Source organism: Haplochromis burtoni, unplaced genomic scaffold, assembly GCF_018398535.1.
Source record: "Haplochromis burtoni strain Fernald_Lab_line unplaced genomic scaffold, NCSU_Asbu1 Contig_251, whole genome shotgun sequence".
In the NCBI taxonomy this organism is placed as follows: domain Eukaryota; kingdom Metazoa; phylum Chordata; class Actinopteri; order Cichliformes; family Cichlidae; genus Haplochromis; species Haplochromis burtoni.
The window spans coordinates 334,057-341,501 of record NW_024582612.1 but is presented as its reverse complement, the minus strand read 5'-3'; positions in this window follow the sequence as shown (position 1 = coordinate 341,501).

The window sequence follows — 7,445 nt, the reverse complement described above, 5'->3', positions numbered from 1 at the left end:
CGGCCATCCAGGTCTTTATGTCTTTAAGACATTCCTGCAGTTTAACTCATTGGTGTTTGTTATCTGGCTTCATGGACAGAGTAGACTTCATATATCAGTCTACTCTTCATTCTATCAGACACAGTTATCACAGCTCGTACATTTTCTTTTTACACATATATGTCAGCATTGAGCCAAACTTAGTAATGCCAACATATTAAACGAACAATATTTGTCTCTTATATATAAAACATCTGTATACACTGTCAAAGATACTTGTCTTTGAGTGAAGATTTAAGGTGATAGAAAATATAAATAAATGCAACTTGAATCTTTACTGAAGCTCAGTATTTGACACGGAGTTCAACCTCACTGCTGTAATAACTAATAATTATTAATATAATAACTATAATATTGGCCATATTATATTTACATTACCACAGTGAGATGACTTTAGTCTCATGAACAACATTAGCTAATTGTTATTTACTAGCTAATCTTAAACGACTGTTCAGCACAGAAATGAAGCCCAACAATCATGTTTTACAGTCCTGTGGTCTCAGCCTCAGCTACAAATCACAAAGAGCTCATGTAGAAACAAATGTACAAAATATGTTCTCCTTCATTTCTGTCAAACAAAGCTGTATGAAACCTTTCCAGCTGTTAGTATCATGGTTGCTAGGCAACCTGGGCAGCGCGACGGAGGCTAGACCTTCCCATTTCACAAGCCTACAAGCCTCGCACCTCCGGCCTTAGCGGTATTTGAGTACGCAGCCCTTGAGGACGGTTAAGGCTGCAGACCCTGAATTGGGATACAACCATACATACATGTTTTGGTTCGTGCAACTGGTCCGTCGGGTTATTGTCTCCCCAGAAACATTTCCGTTGTGTCTTGTGTGCTTTTGCTTTTTATTTTTGCAGCATTTTTATTTTTGCAGCGTTTTTCTTTTTGCAGCATTTTTCTTTTTGCAAGTGTTTTCTGAAGTCGCAGTCCGTTTGGCCACGCAGGGCCACTGTACTATCGGCCCCCCTGGCAAAGCTTTGGTAGATCCGCCCCACAGTTACCAGCCGTCAGCTATGTAGAAAAAGATCCTGCTGTAGAAAGTAATATTAAATAAATTCTAACAACAGCTTATCAAGCTTAAACGTGCTGCTGTTGTTCAGCCGCCGGTTTCCTCTTTCTGGCGCGAAGTGAGCAATAAACAAACAAGAGAGACGGACTCGTAACTAGGGTTGGGTACCGGTTCTGACTTAAACGGTAGTAACCAGACCGAAAAGTAGCGCACATTTCGGTGCTTTATTTCGGTGCTTTTTTCCCTGAGATGTCAGACACTTTGGATTCTAGCCAATCATTTTACCTTTGTATTTGTATTTGTATTTATTTATTTATTGTCATTGTCAGAGAACAATGAAATTGCATTTGGGGCTTCCGTACAACCCGTAAATAAAATAATGAAGAAAATAATAAATACCCCTTAAAACCCAAGTGTACTACCTTTGCAAGCGTAGTAGGCGGGTCCAGGTACGTACATTCTTTTAGAGCAGAGCTACAGATTAAAAATGCCCAAGGCGAAGCGGTCAAAGTCTGGCTGTACTTCACAGCAAAAGATGCAAACTCAGCAGCAACAAGTGCTTTAAGCTGATACTGTGATACTGTCAAAGGAGGTAACACCTCGAATCCGATGAAACACCTGGAGACGCATAGCGTTTTTTTTTAAAAGCCGAGAAATGCGCCGTATTTGATAGCTTGCTGCGAGACCTCACACCGAGCACATCTACTGCGGGTGGGTTGCCTGTTATCAGACCCGGAGTTGGCAACATCCCCCAAAAACCCGAAGAGGAGAGTCCTGGCCCCTAGCCCTGCCAGTGTAGCAGAAATGATGAGGATGATGATGCAGCAGCAGCCGTTCTTCTCTGCGTGAGTAGCTTCATGTTGTTCGTGTGTAATTTACGTTGAGTAGGCTAACCACGTTATTACATTAATGCATGTAAGGTGAACTAGCAAACATCATCATAGCTACATGCGGCTGTCTTCGTGTTTGATGGCAGGTACTCCCTTCACCCTGGCCAAAAAGGCTAAAATGACCAAAGAAAAAGTGGAAAACAGCTAAAAATGAGAGGTTTTTGGACAAAGTTTGTGTTTTTTCCATTGACTAAGCACTGCTTCCAGCCAAGAGTGATGCCATAAATCCCCTATAGCGACAGAAAAGGCTAACAATGTTATCTTTTTCCAAAAAAACAGCTGAACATGAGAGGTTTTTGGACCAATTTTGTGTTCTCCATTCTTTAAGCACCGGTTCGAGCACCGTTTAAGCACCGGCACCATTTCAAAAGTACCGGTTTGGTACTGGTATCGGATAAAACCTAAATGACACCCATCCCTACTCGCGACACAAAAGCCGATCAGCCGATCATTGATCAGTTTCACGTTTGAAGTAGCAGCAGGAGAGGGAGGGAGAGAGAGGCAGTCGCTCCATATATCGGTTGTTAAGCTTAACGCAGGAATGCTTTACAAACATTCAGAGATGAACTTACACACTTGCTTTACTTCTCTCTGGGATAACTTTCTCGGAGATGAAATGCCGGGTTGGTAGCGAGGCTCCAAATACACACAGCCGCTCTATCACGTGACGGGTACTGCTGCGACGTGCTACGGTTATGAGCCGAGTTACACCATGTTGCAAAATTGTGTGAGGTGCTTTTTTGATATTTAATGGATCGGATTACATTTTTTAAATTTTTCTACGATATCCGATCCAGTAATTTATGTCAGTATCGGACCGATACGTAATATCGGATCGGTTGCCAGTCTTGGTAGCTGGGGATCAGTCCACCAGGGCCTCCGCTCCTGGCCACCGCCCTCACACAATGCACTCGACCCTTACAGCACCTCCTGCTGGTGGTGGGCCTACAGTAGGGATGGGCCCTTCGGGCACCCTCCCCGAGCCTGGCTCCAGGGCAGGACCCCAGTAACCCTGTCCTGGGCAGGGTCGACAGTTCCCTCGATGGTTTTCTCATAAGGGTCTTCTGAATCAGTCTTTGCCTGGTCCCTCACCCAGGACCAACTTGCCATGGGAGACCCTACCACGGGCAGAAGCCCCTGGAGAACATAGCTCCTGGGATTCCTGGGACACACAAACCCCTCCACCACGATAAGGTAGCGATTCACAGAGGGGAATCACTACTGCTACCTCATCCCAGTTTTAAAAAATCAAAATTTTCTGGCTATTTTTTGATTGGTTGGGTCTTACAGGGTTCACATCCATCATCATGTTCTATAAAGCATATGTTTGTAGGGCCTGTCCTGTGAGGACCACATATTCCTGTATGACATGGTTAACAGTTAATATCGACAGGAGGAGTTAAAATCTTAATAAACAATGAAGTGGAGTGTTAGCTAGACTGCATAAACAAATGCACTAAAGAAGTTCACATTCCATCTTCTCTAAATCACACATGGTGTTCAGGGTGGTCCAAATACTTCTGACTGCAATTTGAAGTTTGAGGCAATCACAATCAAATACTTTTGTCAATGTACTGCATGTGAAGAAAGTGTGTCATGAGAATCTTAGAACAATAGTCAGTTGTTACTAGAGTTAATAAATACATTCATAGGAACATTTGGTGATGTCAGTGCAGTTTACCTGGTATCTCTCTGGCCGTTCACAGTTTGTTCAATTACTCACTCAAAGATCACTAACTACTCCAGTTAATTCTGGTGTACCCCAAGGCTCAGTCCTGGGTTGATTATCGATTTCCTACCCCTAGGTAATATTTTTAAGAAGTATAACATCCAATTTCACTGCTATGCAGATGACACCCAGCTCTTCTTATCTTCCAAACCCACAGCTAATCTCCCACTCACATTCATTTCTGACTGTTTAAGTGAAATCAAGGTCTGGTTTAATCACAGCTTTCTTAAACTTAATGGCAATAAAACAGAATTTATTTTAATAGGCACCAAATCAACACTGACTAAAGTTCCAACCACCAGTCTTTCAGTGATAATATCACACCCTCCCCTCAGGTTAAGAGTCTTGGTGTCATCCTCGACAGCACTCTTTCCTTCACAGCACATATAACTAATATCACTCCTTCCTCCTATTTTCATCTTCGTAATATTAACTGACATTGTCCTTCACTCACTCCAAACAGTACCGCCATTCTTGTTAATGCTCTTGTCACATCTCATTTACATTACTGTGATTCTCTTCTATATGGTCTACCTCATAAATGTCTCCATAAGCTTCAGTTAGTTCAAAACACAACTGCTCGTATTGTATCCAGAATTAGATCCACTGAACATATAACAGCTGTTCTTAAACTCACCATCAACACAGGAGCACCTCAGGGATGTGTCCTCTCGCCACTGCTCTACTCCCTCTACACTTCAGACTGTGTGGCCACCCATGGCTCCAATACCATTGTGAAGTTTGCTGATGACACAGTGGTGTTGGGCGGCATCTCCACATCTCCTCAGACCTGACATGGGCTGCCCACATTCAGGTCCAGACCAAAAAGGCTAGGCAGCGCCTGTATCACCTATGACAACTGAGGAAGTTCAGGGTCTCTCCAAAGATCCTCAGGATTTTCTATACAGGCGCTGTGGAGAGCATCCTCACACAGAACATGACATCGTGGTTTGGGAACAGCTGTGTGAAGGACCAAAAAGCTCTCCAGAGAGTGATCCGTACAGCAGAACGCTGCTGCAGGATTGCTCTCCCCCCGCTTCAGGACACCTACACCAGGAGATGCCGGACTAGAGCAGATACTGAAGGACCCGTCCCATCCTGGCAACAAACTGTTCCAACTTCTGCAATCTGGTAGAAGGTTCCGCATCTTCCGGGCAAGGACAGAGAGACTCAAGAGGAGCTTCTATCCCCAAGCCATCCGTGCCCTAAACACACACACCCGCCCTTCATTCTACAACAACTTCTCCACGGTGGTGCTGAAGAAGCGAAAGGCCTAAGACGCAGTAAAGCTGCTTTTATGGGAGTGGGGGATACAGAATGCCATGTTCGTTCCGGCGTTTCTTTCACCTGTCACTCCAGGTGACACACAATGGCTCAAGGAGGAGATTCTCCACCCCTGGGCAGGTGCAGGATTTCCGGGCTTCCCTACCTGATTGAATCCCCTGTCACTTGCTTCTTCCTCCACCCGCTATTACTGCATCATTGACTGAATCTGGGTCCTGGTTCGTTCTGACTGTTCCCTGCATGCCGAATCAGCCATGTGGCTTGGGCGCTCGGTTTATGAACAGGTGCTCTTCACTTGGAATGTCTAGCTCCAGCATGATGAGCCTAACTTTTTTTTTCATATTCGTGGTGTTGTTATGACTAGTTTGCTCTCTGTTGTGGGCTACAGGGTTAGTTGTTTGCTTGGTCCCCGTTTAACTGGGAAAAGACCCTCAACCGTATTATTCTTTCTTTCTTGTTGTTCTATTTTGTGTTTGCAGCTCGGGTTTTACATGCTCTTTTTTCTCATGCTCGGCTATTGGAGGCACCATTACCTTTTTCTCTCTCTCTCTCTTTTTGTTGCATCCTCTCTTCCTGTTTGATTTTGCCATTTATATCTGGGGAGCTGAAGTTACTTGAACATTCATTTTACATCTGTGTGTGGGGTACATGATTAGTACTTCAGTTTCTGGTACTATTAAGTTATGTTCGTGGAACGTTCAAGGTCTGCAGAAACCCACCAAAAGACTAGCTGTGCTTTCCTTTTTGGAAAAGGGTGGAGGTTTCTTTGGTGTTTCTCCATGAGACTCATTTACAGGATAAGGACAACATCAAACTTAAGAGGGGCTGGGTTGGACAGGTGTTTGCAACTTCCTATTCTTCTTTTATTAGGGGCGTAGCGATCCTCGTTAGCAAAAAGCTTGCATTCCAGTGTCTCAACTGTGTCAAAAATGACCATGGTCGCTATATAATAGTTAAGGGTACACTTCTGGGAAAAGAAGTGACATTTATGAATCTGTACTGTCCACCTGGCTACTCCCCTAGCTTTCTTGCCTCTTCTTTTGCCACGTTTGCCGGTCTTGCATCTGCAGACATGGGCGGGGACTTTAACTGTCACATTGATCCTGTGCTGGATAAGCGGCCGTCTAGTAGTTCCCCTCCCTCGAGCCAGGCCAGAATGCTCCCTTTGTTATGCTCTGACTATAGTTTCTGTGATGTTTGGAGGGAGCGACACCCTACCGACTTAGGATTTACATTTTTCTCCCTGCCCTAATAAAAATGTTACACCAGAACTGACTATTGGTTCATCCCCGCTTCCAAAATTCCCCAGTCTCTCTCATGTGAGATTGGTAACATTATCTTATCGGACCACGCTCCCCTGTATTTATCTTATTCCCTGCCAGATGTTAGGGTTCTGTCTGGATGCTGGAGATTTTGCTCGTCCCTGCTTAGAGACAAGAAGTTTATTTCACATTCTAATTCGTAGTTCAGGATCTCAATCAGCTCCCCCTCCTTAGACAACCCTTCTATCCTCTGGAAACGTGTAAAGCCTTTTCCCGGGGTCTGATCATCTGTTTTGTGGCCTTTAGGAAGCGACAAAGGAATGAGCAATATTTAGCCCTCAAAACCAAGCTGACCGAGCTGGAGAAATTTCATATTGCATCTCCTACGCCATATTTACTTGAGGACCTCGCTGCCACTCGCACAGCTCTAAATACTCTTATGATCCAGAATTCTGAGCATACTCTTAAATTTGCCAAGCAGAGGATGTACAAATTTGGCGACAAACCGGGTAGATATCTTGCCAACAGGGGCGATTTTAGCCCATTTTTGGGGGTGCTTTGATTCATTGTGGGGGTGCTGAAGCACCCCCACAATGAATCAAAGTACCCCCAAAGATCTCTTACTTTTTTTAACAATATTTGCTGTTTGTGGGACACACTACTAAAAATATAAAAAGCATACAGTACTTAATTGAGATGGAACATTTTAACAACAAAAGTATAGATAACCCCTCCCCTCGCCTCTCCCCTGCTCTGACTCTAGCGCCGTTGCTGCCAGAGCGATAGTGGCTGAGACGCAGCTGAGTGGAGGTATGAGTGCCTGGCTTAAAACAGGACCTATTAGCTGCATTTAACCCTAAGTTACTCTTTAGTTAGGTAGGAGTCAGACCATGTTTCTTTTTAGCTGAAAAACATTACATCCAGGTAACCTGCTGTGTTGAAAACGTGTTTCCCGACTATGTTTGCTACCCTACAATCCGTCCTGCTCTGTAGTAAAATCAGCGACATTTGACCGTCCTGTTGCTCCCATTGAAATGTATACAGCCTATTTAAAATCTAAAACAACATTGTCTGTAGCTGCTGCTGTTACCACTGTCCTGTTTGAAATCTAATGAGAGAAACTGGTTATTTTGCCATATGTGCCGATATTGAACCCAAAGTACTAGCTAACTGACTGGATGCCCATTAACCTTATAACTCCTGTTGTGTGTGTGTGTGTGCGTGTGTG